This window comes from Grammomys surdaster, unplaced genomic scaffold (assembly GCF_004785775.1).
Source record: "Grammomys surdaster isolate TR1022 unplaced genomic scaffold, NIH_TR_1.0 227, whole genome shotgun sequence".
Taxonomy (NCBI): domain Eukaryota; kingdom Metazoa; phylum Chordata; class Mammalia; order Rodentia; family Muridae; genus Grammomys; species Grammomys surdaster.
Window position 1 is genome coordinate 282,308 of NW_021604672.1, and position 26,144 is coordinate 308,451.

A 26,144-nucleotide genomic window follows, 5' to 3' on the forward strand; every position below is an offset into this window, starting at 1 on the left:
CCTCCTCCCCCACCCTCCTCCTTTCTTTTTTGAGCCACTCTGGTTTTAGAGGTTTATGTATAGAACTGGAAATAGTATATCTGATAGGAAGAGAAGTTAGGTTTGACCTTTTCTTTTAAAAGAAAAAAAAAAGTAGCAAGAACTGCTGGACACACACAGTGTGAACATCCACAGCAGTCAGCTCACAAAGGGGCTCCAGTTAAAAAGCATGGGTGCAATTTGCTGGTGTAAGATTTCGCTGTCGGGCAGCAGGTGGCAAGCTTTGCTTTTCAGTGTTCCCCTGTCTTATTTGTTATACTGTAGGATGCCAAGATTCGAAGAGGGTGGTTTGAGTCCACTAGAATATGTCATTTCTTGGCAGCGCAGCCTTGAACCACCTCCTTTCCTCACTGCGGGTAATTGCCTTTCTTTGGATACCATTGCCGACCTCAGTTCCCCTGTTGCAGATGGATAGGAATTAATTCATATGAGCAATGCTTTATTCTCTTGTGATTTTAGCAACATGTTCCTAATAGAGAAAATAAATGAGAGACAAATGAGTTTAAGGCAGGCCCCATGCGATTTATATGGATTTGGTTGTGTCCTTTCATTAAATAATGAATTGTGTGTGTGTGTGTGTGTGTGTGTGTAAGCATATACATACTATTTGCACATTTCTAACTAGCTAAGTGCCTTGCTATGGAGGCGAGAAGGAAGTATATCTGAAGTGAGTTCTAGGGAACTATTTGAAAACAGAAGAAAGCACACTCCAAGACCAGAATGGCAAAAGGGCTTCTGTAAACTCTGCCGTGTGTATATTCAGAATTTGAACGGATGGAGCTGAGCTGGGGCTTTGCATGCGCCATTCAGACTCTCGGCCACTACACCCCACACCCTAGAATTTGAATTTTAAGTCTAGAAAAGAATTTACACTTGGAGAGGAGAACCATGAAGAGGCAGACACCAAATTCTTCTCTTAATTCGTTTGTTTGTACTTTTCTATATTAAGTGTCACACTTTAGATTATTTAATGTGTTGTAAAGAATAGAAAATAATGAAGAAAAAAACCACCAAACCCTGATCACTGTAAGCATTTATGAATCCCTGAGTGGTTAGCATCAGCTCTGTGCTCGATTATCTTTCCTAGCCCTTTTGTTAGAGCAGAGTTCATACAGGGTATATTTTGCATCCATTTGTTTTGTGTATGTTTTTGGCTTTTTTATGTTATGGCTCTGCATTTTCATTTTTCTTGTTCAAACACACACTACCTATAAGCAGGTGCATAGTGTACAAGGACAGTGTAAACACCATACTCTTGTACCTACTTCCTATGTGAGACCCTGAAATGCTGGGCATTTCCTTAGAGGCATACTATGTGACCCTTTCTGACCTCCTTATCCTGTTCTTTCCCAGGAAGTCATTCCTGCTAATGATTACCTACTTCACAGATATTTAGGTATTTTAGAACATACCCAGCGTTTGGCTTTTAACCAAGTAAAATCCTAGTCTTCATGCAGACGGTGTTCAGCTTCCCACCTGTTCACCTGCTTTCCCATCACATGTGTAAGAGAGGGCTATCATCATTTCTCGTGAAGAACAGCTGGGTTGTCTCCAGTGTCTGACATTTACTGTATGCTTATGGAGAACATTTTTAATACAAAGCTTGCATTGCACATTGTTTTTACAAAAAGCTTTTTAATAAACTGAAATAGGGATCAGAATATCGTAGAAAATTTAAATCCTCACCCGGAGTTTCTACCCCGGCTTTGACCCTTTAGCTCCTGGATAAAAGACACACACAGCCTTTATATTTACAATCAGCCATAAACAGCATAAGGGCTGGGCAGATATCTACCCTCTATGCTATTAGAATCTACCTTTTATTGATAACCCCAAGTTGTTCCTTACTACATTTCATCCGGGCTGCTCTTAACTCCAATTGGCCTGCCCTCTGGGCCACATTGTCAGGGCTCACCTAATCCATAGTGGCTTCTCTTCCTCCTCCACCTTTTCTTCCTGCTTCACCTCCAACCCCATGCTCAGGAAACCTAAGCCCCCTTATGTCTCTTCTGCCCAGCGATTGGCTGTTGGCATCTTTATTTCCAATCAGAATTAACTTAGAGTCAAGGTCACAGGTCTCTGTGGAGACTCCACGTCTTGGGGACCTGCACTTAGCATTACAATAGATAGGAAGACCAAACCACAACAAAATGTTTCCGTTCGGTTAAGGATTAGTCTTGTTTCATTTCACTTGTATTTTAGACTTGGATACTCTTGACATAATGCCCTTCTTGTAGCGATTTCTTACCAACCATATGGCAAAGTTCTTTGTCTATGGTAGTGACATTAACCGTATCATCTTTATAACTAATAGTTTTTCTCTTCTTTCTATAACACCTTTTCTTTCATACTTGCTTTAATGGATGGCAATTGTGAGTACGATGTGTCTTTCATGTCCACGTGGGTTATCTCAGCACTATTTACTAAATAACGATCCCTCTCCTCCAGCCCATATGGCGTCTACTCTTAATTATGCTCGTGATTCTTGCTTGTTTGAGTTCGTTTCTGGTCCTTCATCCTGATGTGCTGTTTTTTCCCCTATTCTTGGGTTATATGCTGCTACTCCATTCTGCAACTGTGTATACAGCAAGTCTTGGTAGCGAAGTCCATGCTGTGGGTTCTTCTCTGGCAGTCTTTCTTAAAGAAAACTTAGTTTGTAATTTTGATTTGGGTTGAATTGAAAATCTCTCTCTCTCTCTCTCTCTCTCTCTCTCTCTCTGTGTGTGTGTGTGTGTGTGTAAAGTGTTGAAGCAAATATACACAATTTGATATTGGATCCTGTTAATTAATGCACATTCTGTCTGCATTTATTTAGGTTTTCTTTAGCATATTTCAGTACATTGAAATAATTTCATAAAGGGCATACATATCCATTGTGAGAGTTACTGGCTAGCATTTCCTGGCTGCAGTAAAAAATGGCATCTTTCCTAAAATGTCATTTTCAAGCATTCTTTCTTGGGGAAAACGAGGTCCTGTCTTTTCTTAGGTTGAAACTTTGCTGAACTCACTGCCTCCAGTGTATTGTGTATTCTTCTGGGTTTTCACTCTCGACTTTTATCACTGAGTGGACTGTCTGCTGGAGACTTCAGCAGACCACGACCCTTTATCAAGTTAAGGAGAGAGCCTTCTAGTATGAGCCTGCTGAGTGTCTATTACAGATGTTGAATTTGGCAATTTGACATGTTGCTTTGATCATATTGTTTCATTTTGTCTTTGATGTGGTGAATTATATTAGTAGATTCGCTAGTGTTGGAACAGTCATGTATTCCTATCATAAAGTTCCCTTGGCCCTGACGTCTTTTCTCGTCTCACACTGACTCAGTCTGGCTGTATACACAAGTGAGACTTGTATATAATTTTCTTTCCTCATCCTGGTCAAGTTTTTTAATTAAAACATTAGGGGATGGAGAGCTAGCTCAGTTGTTAGAGTGCTTGCTGCTCATGCAGAGGTCCTGGATTCAAGTCACATCAGCCACAAGGTGGCTTTCAATTGTCTGTAACTCCAGCTCTAGGGGATTTACTACCCTCCTCTGGCCTCCATGAACACCTGGCACACATGTGGTACACATATAAATATGTAGTCAAAAACTCATACACAGGAAAATAAATTTTTTGAAACGTAGTGTCTCCCTATAAGCATTGGTTGGTTTAATACCCCTTGGGTAGCCCAAGGTGGATTTGAACTTGTAGCAATCCTCATGTCTCAGCTTTCTAAGTGCTCTTTCTCATCCTATTTTGACATGATTTTGCTACTAATATTGACTTAACAGTGTGAACTGTGGAATGGTTTTTTCCATTAAATTGTTTTTAATTGTTTTAAATTGTTTCATTAAATTGTTTTCAGTGTTTAGTAGAACTTGCTTGTAAATCAGGTGTTTCTGTTTAATTTTATTTCTTTTTAAAAATTTGTGCTTAAAACTCTTTTCCCTTTCCTGTTCCTTCGATCTCTGGTCTTCTGCTCCCCTCTGTTGTGGTAGATTATGTATTCCCACCCCTCATTTCCTTCCTCCCTCAAACTACACTGAACTGTAGTTTTTGTTCTCCTATCTGAGAGCTTCAAGGTTTTTACCATATATTATTTAAACGAGCAAAGGCAGAGGTATTCAGTACTTTGCTGGAGATCTAACAGGAGATCTTAGGACACTGGATTAGGATGGTGCTCCCTGGAGGCTGTGCTGTTCTCTTTCAACAGTCCAGAGAGGGAAACTCTTACACGTAGGCACTCCGCTGCTGCTGTGTGTAATCTGCCCACTTACATTTCTCCACATGTTTCCGTCCACCGTTCTAGCTGCATTTTAGACATTCTTTCTGGGACAGTTTGTCTGAAAGCACCTCTTTTGAAATTCCTGTGGTAAGGGTCTTTCAAATATGGTTTATTCAACTCTTCAGAGTGTACAATTGGAGCTTGACCATCATATTTTTCAAAAACATTTTTCAAAGTTCTACTCTCTTGTCCTCTCCTTTGCTCTTTTACTGCCAAGTAAACTTGCTTCCTTGTTCTTCCTGTGGTGAGAAAGCAGCTGATTATTGAATTGTCCCCATGTTGTAATGCACTTTCGGTCTGGCGAGGAGACATCCATCTTGGTTGAGATTTGGCTGGACTCTGGCTAGAGGATTTCTATGCGCTCTGCTTTGGGAAAAGTCTCAGCTCCTCCCCCCGCCCCTCGGACTATGACTTCTTAGTTTTCTTTGCTTGAAGGAAAACTAGACAATGGCTGAGGCTTCTCACCTGTTCTCGCTATGGCATTGTTATGAGATGTGGTCTCATGTAACCCTGGCTGGCCTTGAACATCCTGTGGAGCTGAGGAGACCTTGTATTTCCCGTCCTCTTGTCGTCACTCTCCCTGGACTGGAACGATGGATATGCACCACCACACGGGGTTCATGTGGTCCTGAGATTGACCCCCTAGCCTTAGTACAGGTTAGACAAGCACAGTACAGCTGAGCTACAGCCCAGCCCTCGGATGGTTTTAAATCCCTCTTATCCTTCTTTCGTTTCCCCGTGTGCTACATTCTGAGCATTTATAGTTTCCTAATTCTCTACTTAAGTCTCCCTGCTGCTGCTCCTTGGATGCTGCTCCTTGGGGGTACCTATGACAAGTATATTTGTGTTTTCATATGGTTTCTTTCTAGCCTTATTTAACGATACTCCTAGGTATTATGGTAAAAACTAATCTCAATTGGGGGTTTCCACCCTGCCTTAGGTCATTCAGTTCCCAGATAAAAGACACAAACCCTTTATTCTTATGATAAGCCTTTAAAGCACTAGAGATGGCAGATATCAACCCTCTAAACTATTAATGTCACCTCCCTATCAATCACCCTGAGTTATAGCTTGCCATGTTCCATCCTGGCTGCTCTTAACTCTTAATTGGCCAGCCCTCATGGTCCTGTTTTCATGACTCACCCCATGGCATCTTCTCTTTCCCTTCTCTCTCTTTTTCTTCATGGTCCTCCTCAACCCCGAAGCTCAGGAACCAAAGCCACACCTACCTTTCTTTTGCCCAGCTATAGGCTGTTGGCATCTCTAATCAACCAGTAGTTTTAAATTAAGGAGTAAAGTCACATAGCATTACTTGGTGTTTGTGAGGATTCTCTTGTTCTTGAGGGCAATCAGACCTTGGGGGCCAGTGTTTACCATTACAATACATAGCAATAGCCCAAATCTCAACACTTAGGAGTTGTGCATTTATATCTACTTAAGCATACTAGAAAGATGCATCTGTAATCTACAATAATTGCCTAACCTGCAGATGTTGTCCGATTGACCATACTCTACTGTTTGACTTTTCTGTTAATGCTGGCCTATTTTGTATTCATTTTGTGCTTTGATTGCAAATGTTTATTGAACTCTCAACTCTAGAACTCCTAATATCTAGGAGTTAAATTCCACATTTGTTTCTTCCGGAATGAGCTTCTAGGCTGGGTGTTGCTATGCCCCTGAGGATCTGTGTTTGGTGCAGAGCAGGATGGTGAATTGCTTTCTTCACTCAGGTGACTTTATTTGGGTGCAGTCAGGAGTTTCATTTAAGAGTTTCATTTTTGTTTTCATATTCACTCAGATCCCAAACAGAAATGGGTTCAGCATCCATGTCAAGCTCTCTTGACATGGGGTGATGCATTTTTTCTTGGTCACTTGCTGAGAATATGTGGTCATCTTCTATACAATACACTGCTTTTGTGGTCAAACAGCTCGGTCCCAGCAGCCCAGGTAGCACACTATAACCCACAGCCTGAGAGTCCGAGGCAGAAGGACCTGAGGGAGAAATTAGTTCACTGCTGCCACTGCAGGAACACTCTTTGGCTTCTCTCAGCCTATCATGGGTTCTGTGACTCTCCTGCCAGCTCAGCCATATTTTCGTATTACGTACAGTCTTAGATGTTTTATCCTGGCAAAATTTCTTTGAACACTGAATCATCTGTCATAGTTAGAGAAGCATGGTTGTTATGAAGGGTTTTATTTCTGATGAATAGGAAATGTTTGAAAGATGGACCATAAAGTTTCTTATGCTGCGTGGAATTTATATCATGCGTAAGTAACTCTAGACTGACTCTTCGGAGTGGCTCAGACATTTCTTTTTCTTGTCTCTTATAATGTTAGAGCCTTATGAAAATGTCCTGGATAAGGGGCTGTTCAACCAAGTGTCAAAAGAGTCTAGGACATCCTTGGAATGTTCTGGAGAAACTTGTCTTCTGTCTGTCCTTTAGCACCCCACCTGGGGACATATGCTTTGGGCAGTGCCTCTGCTTTCTGCACTGTCTTTTGTTCCCAGCCTGGTCATTCAGTCTTGTCAATTGTGTCCTCTGGGAAGTCTCTAGCCCTCTCAAGCATGTATTTCTACAGTACTCATGAGTGTGCTCTGAGGCTGAATTAGCCTTTGTGTTTTATAATTGAGCTTTTCTCTGTAGGGGTTCAATGAGAGAGAGTAGAAGTTCTGTTCAGTTTTGCTTTGGAAGCAAGAAAAGCAAAAGCTCACAGCTAATACCTCCGCTGTAGTGGAGCTGGATGAGCAAATATACAGACATGTTGCTCTGAAAAGGGAGACTTGGTATAGACAGAAGTCTCTCTGTTTGTTTTTGTTTTAAACTATGGATACTTGTAAATTTATTATGGCGAATGGAGATAATGTTGTACCCCCTTGGAGGATTTGAGTACATGCATGTTCATTCATCTGTGCATGAATTTATGTATATATGTGTGTGTATGTATGTGTTTGTGTGTATGTGTGTGTGTATATATGTTGGAATGTGTGCGTGTGCGTGTGTGTGTGTTGAAACTGGTGTTGGATAGGGTCTGTTGAACCTAGATTTTGTTAACTTGGTACGATTAGGTGACCAGCAAGCTTCAGAGATTCACCTATCCCTTCCACCCCAGCCCTGGAATTACAGACATATGCCACTGTGCCTGGCTTTTTATTTGGTTTTAGGCATATGAACTCAGGTCCTTGTGTTTGCTTGGTAAATGCTTTACCAGCGGAGGGTGTTTCTTTCTTCTTGGGTTGAGCTTGTAAGTTTTAATGTTCTATTTTGGGTTCATCCCTTGTAATGGCCACCTATAACTTGGCAGCCAGAGCATTGGAAATATATTAGGACACCAAGTAAACATCTTTTGTAACCAAAATTGAAATCAAGTAATCTTGGCTGACCAGTACTACCCTAAGACTTGTCAAAAATCATGGAGAAATTACATGTTTCTTAATGATAACATAACCATAGGTAATTAAGTTGAGGCAGTGAATGAAATTAAAAATGTAAAACTCTGTATTATTTCTTTTTTAGAAGTCTGAGTTGGAATTTGATAACCATCAGTTTTAGATCATGATGATAGGTTTGGAGAGCAAGGCTTTAGTCCAAAGTTGAGGTTTTGTTGAAGGTTTAGTTTTGTGTATGATTTAGATTGAGACCAATAACAAGACAAGAAGGGAGAGCAGGTGTAGGGAACGTGTTTCCGGGGGAAAGTTAAGGAGATGTCAGATGAGAGGGAGCTCATGGGGCTGGTTTTGGTGGCCTGGGACTGGTTAGAAAAGTCTGGCTGAGCAGGGAGCCATAGGCATCCTGTCTCCTGGGAAAAATACAAATTACTTGAAGGACCATTTATAATGTAATGTGATTCAAAAAAAGTAGTGATAGAACTTTGTACCCAGTGCATCTTTGAAGAGGTCCAGGGGCTCCAGACTGTGGTAAATGTGTGTAACTTTCTAAGATGATGCATAGCTGTTTCCCAGAATGACTGTGCCATGTTGGGTTCTCAACAGAGAGTATTCCAGCTGCTCCACATCCTTGTCAGCACTTAGTATCGTCCGTCTTTAATTTACGCCGCTCTGATTGCTGTGTAAGTTGTAGCTCACTGTTGTACCAATGTGAATTTTTCTAACCAGTCATTTTAGATGCTTGCCTGACATCTGCATGTCTTCTTTGCTGATATATTTGTTTCTATCTTTCTTTCCATGTGTTTAATTGGGGTGCTTACTTTCTTTTTTGTCGATTTGACTGACTCCTCCTCCCACCCAGAAGTTAAAGAAAGGCTTTTGTTAGAGATGCCAAAACAAATACAGAGAAAGACCTTCCACAAAGCAGAGGGAGACTCAGAACACTGAATCCTAGCTTTTCTTTGAGGGCTGGACATTGTAAAAGTCTTTGAAGGGTCTCCTTTTCTTAATTTAAGATTGGTCAGTTTTACCAAAGACTGGCCCACAATTGTTATGTGGACATGTTCTAGTCTGTCCTTGAGCTTGTTGGCAGCATCTCTCCCCCCCCCAAGTGTACCTTTTAACTTAACTTCCTGTTCAGTGATTTGTTAATTGGGTTTTTAGTGCATTTGACAGTTGACAAAGTGATGTGAAGGAGTTGGTCTAAAAGTGGTTGCCATGGAGACTAGGTTGGCCTTTGGTACCAAAGGCGATGTGAGCAGTGGGGCCAGGCTTTGTGTGTGTTTGCCCAAAATGCAAGGATGAAACAGGACTAATACAAGGAGGATAAATAAGAACCAGAAAGCACAGCAGCCGTTTGCATCTTCAACTCCAGAGGAAAACGGGACTTCTTTAAGTTGTCAGTGGAAACTGGGTGGGAACTCTTAACAACCTGCTTTATGTCAACGAGTGAAGCGATTGCACAGCAATAAGGAGAAATGTGGTCAGCCTTCAAAGTGTTCCTGCTCCTCATCCTGGAGTCGGATGAGCCAAGACAGACAGGGGAGAGGAGATTCTGGGACAAAAAGAGGGAAGACAGACAGGACTTTCCACCCTGTGGAGAGGTGATCCTATTGCTTTGTAACTCTAGAATGAAATGAACAGGTGTTGGGAATTTTAGAAAAGGTGAGCATATGTAATTTATACTTAATGGTTATGTCATACGCTAGTAAACTTTGTTTGTTTGTTTGTTTTGTCTTATTAAGTAGCTGATTATGAAAAAAATTTTCTGGGAAGGAGGTCTGGTGAAGGCTTAAGACTTCCTTTCTGTCACTTGACTTGTAGGCTACATGACTGGGAAAGGCAAAAACATACTCATAGTCCTTGTAAGATTCGAGGCTTTCTGTGCTTCTGACCCGAGGCTCTGTCTGTGTGGTTTTGTGTGTGAGTGTTTTTGTAGAGAACAGTTTCATAGTCTCCTCCGTCTCACAGTGGCCTGGAATCCCCAGACGGCAGTGAACCACTGTGAGGGGGGGGTACTTGGGTCACTCGCTGCATCGATGGCACAGCAACCACCCATCCCCATCCCCAGTTTAAAAGTGTTCCGGCAGGAAGTCCTGCGTCAGTTGAAATCAGGTGTGTGCTAAGGTGTGGAATTAAGCCTCGAGTCTTTTCAGTTCTTGTACAAGGAATTTTTATTCTCTTCCTAATTAATACCTCTTTTCACTTATTAGAAAACTTTGATTATGTATGTGCCTGATAATGTTTCTGTAACGTATAAAACCATGTTGCAGTGTGTAGTAAACCAAAACCAGTAGAGTTATGGGATGGCTTAATATTAATACATGCACAGAGCCAGGTTACACATTAGAGAAGACGGAACAGAAAAAATGGGATCCTGAGAAGGTAGAAGCCCAGAGCTTGAAGTTCAGACACTGGGATGGAAAGACAGCGTTGCATGCAGGGAGGCAGGATGGGCAGTGTCTGGCCGTGCAGGGGAGGAGTGACTGTTACCTGGGATATATAATATAGTGGGAGACTGGAGTGAGCATGTTCCATTTGCACGGAATGTTCCTCTCTAGAGAAATGGACACAAGGCTGAGAATGCATGGGGTAAGATGACCCGTCGGGATGATTTATCTGGTGGAGGCAAAAAAGGTGCCATTCTGAGAAGGAAATAGCCTGGAATCTGAGCTCATATTTAAGTAGCTTAAGCAGTCACATGGCTGTGAAGGAGGAGAGAGACAGGAAAGTGTGGAGGGCCAGCATCGCAGAGGGGTGTACGCAAGGAGAGTCAGGGACCCAGTGCCTCAGCACTTTATGTCCTCAGTAGAAATTTATGCTCATTTTTAGAATTAAAAAATATAAAGATGCGTAAAAGGAAGACATCTGGACCTTCTATGGAATAGAAGGGTTAGTGCAAAAAAGACATGTACATATGTAAATATGCATACACCACAAACACAGAATAAAAATAAACTATAAGGTTAAGAGTTTCAGTGCTGTGGGCATGGTTGTTACAGAGAACCAGATCCAGATATGTTGTTAAGAGTAAAAGGCAAATCCAGAACTCAGAAGCCATAGAAGATTTCATGTAGTCTTGCTAAAAAAAAAAAATGCTTAGGAATTGGTTTTTGATATAGGAGATATATGAAAGTAGTTGAGCCCATTTCTCTGTGTGTCAGCCAAGACCTGGCCAGAAAAACAGAACCAAGACCACCGCAGGATTCTGGGAGTACAGCAAAAATTCTCCTGGTTTTCCTGGAGGGAAACAATACTGTTGTTTTCTATCAGTAGAGGAAAGCCAATAACCACAGTAGAAGTCACTGTTAGGAGTGCCAAGCAGGCATGATGCATGCCATGTCATGTCAGCACGCATGTCAGCATGCCTGACAGCGGTGCTGTCTGAAGCCTGCGGCTCACACCCAGTAAGTATGTAGACATACCACTGGGATGCAAGAGAAAGCAGTGGACGTACTACTTATGTTTGTGTAAGCATAGAAATCAAACATGACCAACAGTGTGTGGACTGACCCTAATGCCTCATGTGGTCCAAATGCTAGAAGATGCTTCTTTAGCCTCCTCTGTAGCACTGAACATGTCCTGCTGGCACACAGACTGAGTATCTCCTGCTGACAGAGGGCATCTGCCAGTGTTTAGAAAGGTTTATCTCCTGATTAGCTGGGCTTACAGATGACAGGGTTTTAACTAGCCACCCAATGTTACTAAACCAGATTTCTTTATTGGTTGTTTGACATAAGTTGAGAAGTTTTTTTTCAATAGAAAGTCACTTCTAAGTAGCTGGTCCATTGTGTTAGATAATGTGTGACTATGAGCAGTCTTCTTGCCCTAAAGATATGAAGGGGATGATATGGAATCTTCTCTTTCAAAATAGGGGACGCTAACAATGAGTAAGGAAGGGGCATTTCTAACTTCCATGAAGTTGTCTTTGAGCAATGGCTGTGAGATAGCATTGGACGTGTTAGGTCCTATAAGTGCATGACTTCTGTTTGCTTTCTTTGTCTGGGTTAGGCATCGTCTTAGCTAGGCTAACAGTGTACAGCCAATGTAGGAGCAGATGGTTGAATTTCTATATCATTGAATTTGTAAATCACATATATGCATGATATATTTGTGATATACATATATACTCTATATATGATATACAGAGATATCATATATATATATGATATACATAGGTATATATATAAACACATATATATATATATACATGACATAATGTCATATATACATATATACATGTGATTACACATTCATATATATCATGATATGTATGCATATCATGTTGAATATGTATATCATGAATTTGTATATCATCACATAGTAAACCAAGGTCTAAAAAGAAGCTCATTCACTCACATTGCAGTGAGTGAGAGACACATTTCACACAGAGAACAAAAGAATCAATGAAGCAAATTTTTTACATTTATAGTTTCATCTTTAGCTCAGTCATCTAAATATTGATTTTAGTATGCTTTGTAATATGGGAATATGTCCATAGGATGTAAAAGCAGCAGCTCATGCATAAAATTTATGATATGTGTGTGTGTGTGTGTGTGTAAATTTATATGTGTGCATATGTATGCTTGTAAACTTTTAAAAAGTTTTTGGACAAAAGTAGCACGTGATCAAGAGCAGCAAAGGGGCCTTTGTGTCCAGAACCTTCAGAACCCAGGGAACCCTCCTGGGAAGCATCTTACAGAACCCGCTGGTCTCTGAGGATTCGAGGTAATTTTCTGTTTCCCACATTGTAATGAGACAGCAGTGATGGGTGAGGAGGAAGAGGTGACCATAGAGCCTTGAGGACAGGCAGGGCCCATGCTCACAGCGTGGAAACTCTGCTCACCTGAGTGTTGCTGGGATGCTCTCGGGTATAGCTCTTCCCAAAGGAGACAGAACTGTGCTCTGTTGGCAAGAATGTGGCAGGCTGGAGGAAAGGAGGTGGTTCAGAAGTCCTGCAGAGCCTGCTGTGGTGTCTGTGTTCCTGTTAGTCAACAGTTTTGATCATAAATTTTATCTTCACTGTGGCAATGTTTAACAGAAATATCACACAAGCCACATAGGTAATTTTTAGCATTTTAAAATGGCCATCGAAAGAGTAAAAAGAAAATAATTATAATAACAAAACCAGGTTGATTTGCTTCATAAATCATATTGAATCCCATACACCCAGGATATTATTAGACCACATATCTTATATAAAGTAAAAATGCAATGTTCAATATTCTTTTTCTATCTTATTGAGTCTTCAAAACCAGGATATAGTTTTGCCTATAACAAGCATCCATTTGGGCTGGCCGAGTTTCCTGCGCTCACACTGGCATGCACTGTGTTGGCGTAGCTTTGGAATATCCAAGTGGAAGTGCTACAACAAAGCTAGGCAGACTGAGGATTGTGTAAATGGGTTTTCTGGCTCTCTGGGTGGCTCCCCACATGGACCTTAGTTATGGGGCGAGGGGTAGAGGAGGAGCAGCTTGGGCTTGAGGAACAAACTGGTTCACTTCCCGCCAAAGGCACTTTCCTTTATGAATTTATATTCTGTTTAAGATGTGGCTTTAGGAAATGATTCTGAATTTTTTTTTAAATTAAAGTTAAAAATCTCACCCAGTTCCTTTTTTAAATAAACGAAGACATAAAGTCCAAATGACGCTAATAAGTTGTCTGGCCAAGGCTACCTTCATCAAACAGACACATCCCTACCTACACTTTATGCTTATGGGTTTTCCTTTCCACTTTAGCAAACTAAAGTTATATGTGTATTCGAAGGCCCCATGGTGGTTAACTGCCTTGAATGCTTTTCTGGTGGCCAGCATTTGGGCAAGATGTGAACAGTTTTCGGAATCTCTGAATTTTCTCCCCTTGGATATTCAGACATTCATCTCTTCCTTTTGACATGCATCCAGAAGGAAAGAGAAACTAACACTTCTATGTATGTTGCTTTTGGGTACTTATGAACGTGCTGCTGTGGGGGTCAGAGTGCAGGGGACTTCTGGCTTTGGAATCAGAATACATGGTTCAGTGTTCTGCTTGACTTTGTCCTGCCTGCAATTTTGACAGACCACTGAACCCCATGATTAAAGTTGCTCAGTTAGGAAATGAGCATGGTCACTGGTCACAGCCTGGTGATGAAACTCAGTGAGTTAGGAAGGAAGGAGGTGATATAAAATCATGGCAAAGCCAGAGCCAGAGAATGGCTCAGTGGGTAAAGTGTTTGATTGCTAAGTAGAGTTTGGTTCTCCAGTCCGACATAAGTTCAGGGCACTTGGAAGGCAGAGATGGGATTCCTAGAGTAGGCTGGCTAGCTAGACTATGTGGAGCAGCAAACTCCAGTTTCAAAGGAAAGACCCTGCCTCAATTATAAGATGGGGAACAACCAAAGGAGACACCTAATGTCCACCTCTGGCTTCTATATATGTATGTATCTGCATTCACACATATGGGTGCGCTCACACACATACAAGTACTCATGCATGCAAGCACACCACACACACACGCACACACTCAAAGGCAAAGTTCTTCTTCTGTGAGCGAGGATTGGCTGAGATTTGGGCAGTAGTTATGCAGACCCTTTCATTGTAATGGTGGTGGTCCTGCCCCACCCAAGACTGAGAAGTCTCCATCTAGGTAGATCCATAAAATATTTGTGTTGCCTCGGTGCACCATTCTGCCATTTCTGATGATGAAGTTGGCCTCCAGGCTGCATTTAGGTTCCAAGTTGTATGATGTGTGCAAAGCTGCTATGGGCTTGCATTATTGGCTTCCTGTGTGGTGTGCTCAGGGTCCCAGGGTGCTGGTGACTCAAGATCAAAAGCCAGTTTATTTCTTCTTCCACCTCTTGCTCAGCCTGCTAGGCTAACAACCGTGTAAACCCTAGAAGGCCCGTCACCTCTCCACAGGAAGTGTGGAGCCCAGAGACCTAGGCACATATTTTCATTTCCGTTTTAAATGAATACAATCTCTTTAAACGTTTTATTTGAATGCCGATCTGTGGTTTGCACAGTTGCTTGAATTTTAAACAGATGTGTGTGCAGTGCTGGGCGTCAGCTTGCATGTTTTCATTCAGTTTCATAGTCATTGGTCTTTAGGGGTGTTGCTGGGTCTCAGGCCCATGCGTTGGCTGGGCAGGCTGTTGAGGGTTTCAGTGTGCTTTTCTGTCCAGAGACATGACACTTTAGCCAGGACCGGAGTCATTTTCTGAGTGTCCATGGGAGAGACATGCCATTTGACCATTGCTATAGGAAATGCCTATGGCCTCTTATAGGCTCAAGTTTGCTAATTTCTAAGTCCAACAATGCATAGAATCTGCAGGTAAAGTAGTGTTTTCTGATATACTGGTCCTTGGAAAGTATCCACTGATGTTCATTTTTCCCCAATTTCAAGGAAATTTGATAGTGTTTTTAGCTAGATGGAATTAGGTTATTCAAACATACATAAACATTGTTCATCTTTGAGGAACTAGAAAAATAGTAGTTAAAGTGAACAAAACCCTTAGTAGCGAAAACTAGTAAAATAGATTATTTAAAACCATCCCCACTGGAGGGCTGGGGAGATGACTCATTGGCTCAGAGCATGTACTGCTCTTCCAGAGGACCTGAGTTTGATTCCTAAGGGTCCATATTGAATAGCTCACAGTTAATTGCCTTTAAGACCATCGAGGGAATCTAACACCTGCTGCTCATCTCCATAAATACCTGCACACATGTGGTATATACTCACAAATGTATGTACATAAGTACAAAAAACCCTCAAAAATCCTCAGTAATTGATATGTCTAGTATGAATGAGTGAGCCTAGGAACTTAGTTTATTGTTTGACAACTAAGTTTCTTGGTCAACAATAAACTCACATTGTTTTTTTAAAGACACATATATAGAGCTGTATTGCCTTTACTTGACAGAAATAAGGGAGGGAAGTTTTATTTTGGCTCATGTTTTCAAAGAGTATCAGTTCATCGTGGTAGGGAAGACATGGTAGTTAGAGAGGCTTCCTCCCAAGTGGCGGGGACTTATGACATTGCTTGTCACGTCTTGGTGGTCTGAAAGCAGAAAACAAGGTTAGAAGCAGGGTGAGCTCTACAAGGCTTGCCACTAGTGGCATGTGTTTGCCAGTTAGGCCCTGTTCCTTAAACATACCTTTTAGAAAGAGTGCTTCCAGGTGGGGACCAAATGCTCAAACACACAAACCTGTGCAAGACAGCTTTACATTCAAACCGTAACAAAAGCCATGATATAGGAGAGAAGAAAAGAACTTGTGGTATTAAAGGGAGTTGTTATTGAAGAAGAATTAACAGATTGGTTTAACTTAAGTTATATTGTGTTAAAATCTTGGTCAGATTCCATGAAAATTCACATCTATTGGATGGAAACCTTCCTTCTCATTCTGGCTTTTATAATTGAGAGTGGAGAGAAGAGATGAGTCTACTCTCTGTCTTTTTAGGTTGTTGTAAAGAGAGAGGACAGTAAGGTCTGTTGATGGTTCCTGAGGGCAGTGGATCTGATAGGACATCAGCAAAAAGGCTTAAGTGGCTGCAGTGTTTGCCAGGAAAGCTAAACTGTGCTGTGGCCGTCAGAGTCAGTGACTTGGCGCATTCTCCCACAGTGAAGTGTGATGCTCAGAAGTCAGCATGGCGGCCTCCCTTCTTATAGTGAGGCAAAGTCCCACTGCTTTTACGCTGAAACCAGAAACATGTTACTGCTAATACACTCACCTGATGGGTGGCAAACGGCAGTCTCTTCATGATGTAGTCTGATTTTTCCTGAGGAGACATACATCAATGTTTATTCGTCTCAGATAGTGGTACCCATGGCAGACCCAAGAAATGATGTATTCAAGTCTAGCTTGATGAACCAGTGACTTTATTTACAGGAGTATGGCTTACCAGAAGGCAGCTGAATCACCAAAACCCCACCAGAGCATCATTTGAAGCTGTGTCCCTGGAGCTCCCTGTGTACCTTGATGGAGGCTCCCCGGGAGGAGGGAGGGGCCTTGAGAGTCTGGAAACTTTCATGAGCTTCCTGGGCCTTGTAAGTTTTATTAATTTCCTGAGTCTTATGAGCCATTTTCTTCTCTTTAGAAGGGAACGTTTCAGTTAATAGGAAATAGCCATCCAAAAGCATGGGAAATGCCCAAGTCTGCACAGAATTATCACCAAGAGCCTTCCCTCCCTGCTCTTTAGGAGGCTGTCACATCTTGCAGTATTGTGGATCCAGGACTCTTATTTTTCTTTCTCTGTCCTCTCCTCTATTGTTTGGGCCGGAGGCTGTGAAAGTCTCTACAGCCACCACATACATGGAGAGTTTACTCTTGTGGAAAATAACAGCATTTCTTCATTTTATAATTTCCAAAGTAATGGATGATAACAAAATAAGAACTTAGGATTATGATTGTATCATTTATAATAATTTTTTTCTTTTTGGAACATTCATAGAGTTCTAAATGTTCATTTTATTGAATGCACTCCAAATTTCTTGGATCACTGGCACTTATTTGACTTGAATTAAGTTAATAAGAAGTCTCTGAGTCATCATGTAATAAGTTTTATTCTAAATATTTAAAACCTTTCGATTAGTATTACTCTATCAACAGACTTTATTTTGAAGTATCTTTAAGCTCAGAGAAAAGTTGTAAAGATAATGCAGGGGATTTTTAGCACATCCATTACCCACTTTTTCCTAATATAAACATTTTACATAACTGTGCATATTTGTCAGTTTTGAAAAGATTAGCTCTGGTGTGGTGCTAACTAAACTACAGAATTTATTCTTAAAGTTTGAATTGTATTTGATGGCAGTGACTTCCCTTTGCCAACTAATGTCCTTCTTCTGTCTGAGGACCCAATCTTGGATGCCATTTGGCTTTCAGTCAGGGTTCCTGGTATCTGTGATGGCTTCATACTCTCCTTTATTCTTTGTGAATTTGACTTTTTTTTGAAATTACGTTGTAGATGGTCTCTTTATTTTATTTTATTTTATTTTTTATTGGATGCTATCTCATCATCTTTAGACTGGTTTATGGAAACAAGGCTATATTACTTCAAAGGCGATGGGATCTCATTAATCTTGACAGTAGAATATGGTATCAGTATGACTTGTTGGGGCTGGAGAGATGGTTCAGTGGTTAAGAGCATTTGCTGCTCTTCCAGAGTTGAGTTCCCAGTATCCAAGTTGGGTGGCTCACAGTGGCCTGCAGTCCCAGTTTCAGAGGCTCTAGTGCCCTTATTTGGCCTTGGTAGGCATCCACTCACACACTCAGATGTACATAAATAAAACTCAAAACAAATCATTGAAAAAATATGAGTCATCACTAATGGTAGTAGTCCTGACTACTTGGTGAATGAAGCTAGTGTCTATCAAATGCTTACTTCTCTCCCTTTTGTACTGGTACTCATTCTCTCTTTTGTTCTCTCATCCCTCAGCTTAAACTTGCTATTTAGATGAAGATAACCTTGAACTTGTAATACTCCTGTCTCTACCTCTTGAGTACTGCTTTCACTGATTTGTATTGACATATCTGGCTTATATGGTATTGAGGAGCAAACCCAGGGCTTCAAGCATGCTAGGCAAGCATTCTATCAACTTAGCTACATCCGCATCCCTCTATATTTTATCAGGATAAGTTACTAGGTATTGAACTCTGTTTGGAGAGAGGAGTGTCTTCATAGCTCTTGCAATTTGTCTGTAAGAAGCCCATGTCCCTCTCTTCTATTTGTGATTTCTATTTCATTTTTATTTTTTCTTTGGGTTATAACTTTATTGTTTAGTTTATTGCTCCAGCGTTCTACCACTGTAATGTTGGGAACTCTTTCAGGTTGACTCGAGTCAAAATACATTTTCTCCTTTCATAATCTTAATTTTAAAGGTCAGGTTTAGCATTGCAGCAGAATTTAGAGGAAGGTACAGAACTTTCCCATACATCCCACCCTGGATCAACAACCTCTGCAATATCACCAAGCTTCATGCTTATACCTTCACAGGTGATAACCATGCAAAGCCCACTGTTTATACAGAGTTCAGTCCAAGTGTACATTCTATGCATATGACAAATATGACAGACAGCCACCTTTGTCCTATTGTGTAGAGTGTTTTCGATCCTCTAAAGAGCTCATGTGTGTAGTTTTTGTTTGTTTGTTTGTTTTTATTATTATTCCTAATTACTTTGACCTAGAGTAACTGTGGATTTTCTACTCCTTCAAAGTAATGATTGTTCAATGAGAGTTCTATAATCTTTCTTAAATCTTTAATAGCCCATGAATAGTTTAAAAGAATATATGTATGTATATAATTGCCAATATGTTAAAAAAATGGAAAGTTGATTCATGTATAGCCATATAGTTCAGTTACTAATACATGAATGAAATTATTACCTTATTTCAAAGAGGTGAATTCTTGCCAAGGACCCTGATGGGTAGGTGCCTGGAAACTAAAGGGAACAATGAATAGTTAAAGCTTCCAAGTTGAAGTCATGTGCTGAGCAAGGCTCATGCAAGATGTGGCCACTTCTAAATGAAGTTCTTGTGGGTAAAGACCTTCCTGCATCTTCCTTCACTTCTCCCTTTCCTTTATTTATTTCCTTTTTATACAAATAACTATTCTGAGGTATTTTCCAGATATGGAATCATTGTTGACAGACAACGGGAACAAGGAAGACAATAAGTGATACAGTCTTCCAGGCTTGCACTCCACATTGATAGTTTGTAGGAACTGTACATATATTCTTCTTTGAGTGCTATATTTTAATGTCGTTTTATCCCAGGAAAAGCAGCTTTTCTAAATTTTTTTTTTCTGGTTAAAGATTTGATTACAGAGATTCTAATTAAGTGGTGCTAATTCAGTCCCGCACGTTTACACTCAAAGCTCAGTATAATGACAGCAAGATAGAAACCATTGCTTTTTAAAGCCAGAAAGTGTTGAATATGACACACATGCTTGGAAATGACAGAGGCGGATGGAAACAAGGCTCTGCCAACTTGTTAATTTCCCCTGGGGTTTACACAAATGTGGGCATTTATCGTGTTTTCACAGCTACGTACTTGCTGCCATTTGGATTTATCCTTAAAAGCGATCAGTGTTAAATTTGTCTTCCAGGAGCAGGAGGAGGAGGAGGAGGAGGAGGAGGAGGAGGATGTAAGTTTTACCTTTAAAAGGCAACATTGGCCAGTAGAACAGTCAAGAAGTGCATTTAGCTCCTGTCTGTAAAAGGCTTTGCTGTTTCGTTACCTTGATGGATTTGCTACTTTGCATCCCATGGAGTATAAAATGTGGCCAATGTAGTTTGGATTCCGGGGGTCTTTTCTGGTTTGTTGAGCATGCAGGTGCTTAAGATGATGATTTAAATTAGTTTTAATGTACTTGGGTAATCAACCGTACAGTATTTTGAAGCCACTAACCAAGAAGAAAGAAGAGAGTTATTGCAGCCTTCTACAGTAATGAGACACATAAATCAAAAGGATGAACATGGAAACTTCTACTGAGCCCTGGGGTCGGATTTCAGGCACCTTAAAGGGATGCCTTTTTTGGATCAGGCTTGCTGTGACAGTGCTTCTGAATCTGTAGAAAGGAAAAATCTAGATGCAAAGTGGAGAACCCCTATAGGGCTAAAAAAAATAGAACAAACACACCAACCAAAACAGAATGTAACCATACACACTACACCTTCTCTTTCAGAGTTGAGACCATGTGGTCAGGAAATCTGAGTCTAAGAAGGAGACACAGAGGAGGGTCTAAAGCAGTGGTTCTCAACCTTCCTAACGCTGCAACCCTTTAATACAGTTCCTCATGCTGTGGTGACCCCCTGACCATAACATTATTTCATTGCTACTTCATAACTGTAGTTTTGCTACTGTGATGAATTGTAAATGTCTGATCTGTAACCCTTATGAAAGGCTTTTGACCTCAGGTTGAGAATCTCTGATAATGTAAGGAGACATTCATTTCTAGGTGTGTGTGTGTGTTTGTGTGTGTGTGTGTTCAGTTACCAAATTCATGTTGCTGATGGCAATCTAACTTGGATATACAAGAGAAACAATGTTTTCCACTGGGAGGCAGAGAGTTCCAAGTTCTTCTAGATATTAGCTCAGTCCAGGATGGAAATTCTCCTCAGTTTCTCTCCCACAGGATGATGTGGAACTGTGCACATGGTTCCTTTTCTAGGCTGTGGACTCCATTCCATAGCTATGTATTTTACTTTTATGTTTAAATGATAAACACAAGGATCACTTATGAGTTTATACCCTGCTACAGGCTGGAATGACAATTCTGAAATGGTGGGAGGTTGATAGGCTGAGAATGGGAACCTGAGTCTCTTCAATTTTCTCTTACCTGTAAAGCTCGCTGTAGTCCTAGCACGTATCTGATTCCCTCTCTCTCTATGGGAATGTTTGTACTAAAGGTGATTTCATTAGGATTTTAGCAATGCATTGCTTTTGGTGAATACTGGAGATCATATAAGCCCGAGGGTCATTTTTGCCAACGAGGACCATTCATCTTGGAGGGTGAGATTCAGGGAGGGAGAGAAGTTTTGATGATTGTCTGCACTGAGTTTAAACTTCAGGCTTCGGGTAAGCATGAAAAGGAAGGTATTTACAAGATAAATGTTTGTAGTCTTTAAGGAGCAAGGGTGTGTGTGTGTGTGTGTGTGTATAAATTATTATTGTGAGGGGGTAGAAACAGAACTTCATACTTGTCCCTGGTTCTGGCCAAACTGGAATTTGTGGCTTTAAGACTGAGAGGAGTTTCAGGACTAGCAAGCACAATGTTGCAAGGCTGGAGAGTAGAGGGGCTTGCCTAAGTTAAGGGTACTGCTCCAGCTGTTAATTTGCACAAGTCATTTTAACACCGTAAGTGAATCATAAAGCCCCCATTTCCCATGACATTTGAGCTAGTGTCTATTTAATCTCAACTTCAATCCCAATCAGTTTGCATTGGCTGTTTGGAGTGCTGTGTGGAAATGGCCTAAGGCAGTGGTTGTCAACCTCTGGGTTTTGAATCCCAAAATGATCACATAACAGATATCCGGCGTATTGGATATTTACATTACAATTCACAGTAGCGAATTTACAGTTATAAAGTAACAATGAAATAATTCTGTGGTTGGTGGTCACCACAATACGGTGGTTGGTGGTCACCACAATACGACGAACTGTATCAAAGGGTGGCTGCATTAGGAAGGTTGAGAACCACTGGCCTAAATGGAGTATATAAGATGAGGTGGTCTCTGGTGCTTGTAATGCGTTTATAGTCTGCATTACTTGACCTTACAAAGTGGCTTATTGTTTTGCTTTTTTTAAAGGCCGGGTTGCCTACTCCTTTTGCTGTTTCTTTTGTTGGCTGTCCCTCCCTGATACTTTGTTGCATCTAGTTCTTTTTTTCTGGCCTATGGACAATGGAGCTTGCTAACTCAGCCTTTCTCTCCTTCTATCCTATCCTCCTGGATATCTAAAGCCCCATAAACTGAAGTCCTTTTCCACAGCCGCCAGCTTACCACTTTCCTGCCTACTGAACAGTTATGAGGAAGAACGGGAAATCGAAGTTTTTGCCCTCCACCTTTCCCTCCTCTCTCCTCTGTGGTTGCTCACCAACTTTTACTACCTTGTGTAGTGTTCATTTCCTGGGCTTTTCAACAAAGAGTGTGTGGGTGCAGTGTTCTGACTTGCTCAAAGTTCAGGACTCTGTTCTTCAAAAAGCCCTCAGGTTGTGATTCAGAGGCCCTGAGTTTGGCCTATTGATTCTGATGGAAATTGAGCACAGCTTGGCCGGCAACAAAATGACTCATGGACTTGACTTCACCATTGCCCTTATTTTAAACTCCTTACAGCGAGAAAGTGTCACCCAGTTCTGACAAGAGACTGTGAGCCAGGGCTGGGCTCCCCCTTGACTCAGGGATGTGTCACACTCTCTACCGGAAACTCACATTTTTAACACCAGTCATCATAAACTTGGCAGGAGGCCTTTTGGAGAGGTGTTGGTATTTGGTAGATTTATTTTTTTTCCCAGCTGCCCATGAAAAACAAACTCAGAAATCTGTTTTATTTCCCCCTTCCCCTTTGGAGATTTGTTTTGGAATAGTTTATCATCCCTCCATCTGGAGAATGCTCATTATTGATCTGTAAAGCGTGGTTTGCGTAGGACCATGGCAAGGTGACTGTGGTCCTGCATGAAGGGGTAAAATAAACTGGGACAGCGTGACTGTTGGGGTGATGAAACCTCTTAGCTGGTGCTAGGTGGTGGGTGGCTGGTGACCTGGCTGGTGACCACAGGCCTGCACTTCAAATACAGCTGGATTGACTTGAAGTCTTCTGAGGTCTTTTCGCATGCCTGTCCAGTTACTCACTGAAGTAGGTAACTCCTTACTGCTCAGTGGTTTTTGTTCTGAGAAAAATGCCCAGACTTGCCAGCCCATGCTAGGAACTTTCCAGAAGCCTAAAGGCCACAGCCGACTTACGAGGACAGGGACTCCTAGCTCATTTTCTGGTTTATTCTTATAGCTGATGAACATTCTAATGAACTGTACTTCTAATCTGATGTCAGTAGCTTCTTGAAGACATGGCTGTTTCACTCATACATTTTCTGATGCCCAGCACTGGGGAAATCCAAGCAGAGAGGACACTATGGAGCTGGGGGATGGGGAGGGGTGGAGGATAATATTGCTCTTGTAGACTGTTCAAGTCCTAGGTCAAAGCTATAAGTTAGTTACCAGCTGAGATACCAGCTAGAAATTTCTCCTCTGCATCACTGTATGAGCCTTGAAGAAAAGAGTCACTAAAGCAGTGGGGTTTTCTTTTGCTGGTCATTAGAAAGACCTGGGAACATTTTATTCTACATGTTCTAGGGCCCCATTCTCAAGATGGGCCTCAGTAGGTCGTGGTGGAGCTCTGATGGTGGGACTTGTTTTTTCTTTTTCAAATTTATTGTCAATGGTGAAGACTGTCACCTCTAACCTGCCTGTTCTTTATGAGTGAGTTTATCAGCTGATCAGATAAGCAATGGGGGGGGGGCAAAGGCTGAAGAGTTAAGGCACTTCTAAGCTCATTGACATGTTTTGAATAGGACTTGGCTCTTTTCTCACCACTGAGTGAAGGCTTCATCTCCTCATCTGGGCCACTCCATAAGGACAACTGTGACATTTTCTGGCCTCTTCAGGAGTGAGCAAGAGCACAGATGTATTCATTACATTTTTGTTGCTATGGTAAAATGCCATGACACAGAGTGTCTTAAGAAAGGAGGCGTTTATCTTGGTTCACAGTTCTGGAAGGCTAAGAATCTATCAAGGCGAAGATGGCAGCAATTGGCAGGCATTGTACCAGGAGAAGGAAGCTGGGGATCACATGTGTAACTGCAAACACGAAGCAGAGAGCAAACTGGAAGTGCAGTGATGCTTGGAACCCCCAAAGCCTACCCCAGTGGTGCTCCTCTTCCAGCAAGACTCCACCTCTCCATAACTACCCCAAACTGGGGACCTACCAACTGGGAACCAAGTATTTAAATGCCCAAGACTATAGGAGACATTTATCATTCAAATCACCATGATGGGCAATGTGGAAACCATGACCTGTTTGTAACCTAGACTAAGAGCTAAATATCTAATCACTTTTGCCATATGCTACTCATTGGCAATGAGTCATTTGGTCTATGAATTCTCCTCTCTCTCTGTCTCTCTGTCTCTCTCTGTCTCTCTGTCTCTGTCTCTGTCTCTGTCTCTCTCTCTCTCTCTCTCTCTCTCTCTGTGCGTGTGTGTGTGTTTATGTGTGTACTTACCATGAACCACTAGGAACCATCTTAGAGGATGCTCAACATCGCATGTAAGAGGAAGAATGCAACGTTGTGGAACAGGACTAGTGGGAAGGGAAGTGTCTAATCAGAGTAATGAAAGAGGGGATGCCATGGTAGCAAGTGATGGTCTGCGATGCATCCAGTAACAGATTTGTTTCTTTTTTGTGTATTTAATCCATTGTAGATTGCTTTGTGTTCTGTGTGGCATTGGATCACTCCACTGTGAGATGTTTGGGGATTCTTCTGCATGCCATGTTAGCTGTGGGACCCAGGCGATAGGAACAATTCTAAGAAATATTGGTGTGTACTACAGTAAAAGGGGAAGGTACAGAGAAATCCTTAAAATTTCAAACTTCTGCCTAGGTTATTTGCTATCTCATTTCATTGGCTGAGCTGTACTATCTGGCCTGTCTCCACTTCACAGAAAGTGAAGCTATCATGTATCTTATGAGTGGAAATCCAGAGGTCCATGGTCAGCACTTAATCAGCTACATGACAGCCACACAGGGAGTAGTCAGCATGTCACCTTACACAGAGAACCACTGATGGTCACTGGAGTGATTGACAGTGCTGTGGTCACTGCTAGTCTTGAGTCTTGGCCAGGGCAGAGGTTGGAGAGGGATGATGCATAGTTTGATTGTACTGGGTCAGCAAGAGCTGAGGCAGTAGAGCAAGCTGGGAGGGAAAAATGGTAATTCTTGTATCAGACAGGAAAGAAGCTTGAGCTGCCAGCCTTTCCTCAGTCTTTTTATTTAATCATTGAGTGGTATCATGGAGCTTTTTTTTTAAACATTAATTTAGTATGTATATATCAGATGTATGTCAGGAGATTTCACACTGTGTTTATTCATTGATGGTAAACTCAGAAATGACCAGTAAAAATTGACTTTATATTGTGTGCTTCTTTGATATCTTGGTGAAATAAGAAATAGTCCCCTTTCTACAGTTTTACTCTTTATGCCAAATCAGTTGTGAGAATGACAAAGGCTTTTTGAGAAAACTTGTGTGCATTTGTTTCTTTATTGACTATTTTTGGAGGCTTGGGGATAATCAAGTCTGTTTCAATCTTAAATACACTCTGGAAGACCAGCTTTCATTTTTTCTCAGTTCCATATTTCATATGTGTGTAATATACATATGTACATTATGCATATGGATATGTATGTGTGTGTGCATATGTATGTATGTGCATATATATATGTGTGTGCATATGTATGTACTTGGGAAATTGTAAAAATGATGTGTAGATACAAGGATTTTCTCCTCCAGCTGCTAATTTTGAATAAGACAACAGTGATTTTTGTGTATTGTAAGTTGATTTTCCAAAGTCTAGTACTGGATGATCTGAGGCTAGATAACAGAGGCATCATTCACTATGTTTGATTTCACAGATTTTTACTTCTATTTTCCTTTCTTTCTTTCTTTCCTTCTTTCTTTCTTTCTTTCTTTCTTTCTTTCTTTCTTTCTTTCTTTTTTTTTCCTTCTTGAGTGCTGGAGATGGAGGCCAGGACTTTGCAAATGTTGGGCAAGTGCTCTGCCACTGAGCTACCCTCAGTGCCCGAGATTTAAGAATTTAGAGACCTTATCTGTGACGGGAGGCTCTTGGTCTTGTGGAGGCTTGATACCCCAGTTAAGGGGATCGTACAGCAGTGAGGCAGGAATGGGGAGAGGGTTGGTGGTGGAGCACCCT

At 41.3% G+C, this 26,144-nt stretch overlaps 1 protein-coding gene across 2 annotated transcripts in view; it reads left to right on the forward strand.

The window, feature by feature from the left end:
- Positions 1 to 26,144, forward strand: part of Ltbp1 (latent transforming growth factor beta binding protein 1) — a 379,032-nt gene that overhangs the window by 80,981 nt on the left and 271,907 nt on the right. The gene's annotated exons all lie outside the window — the stretch shown is intronic.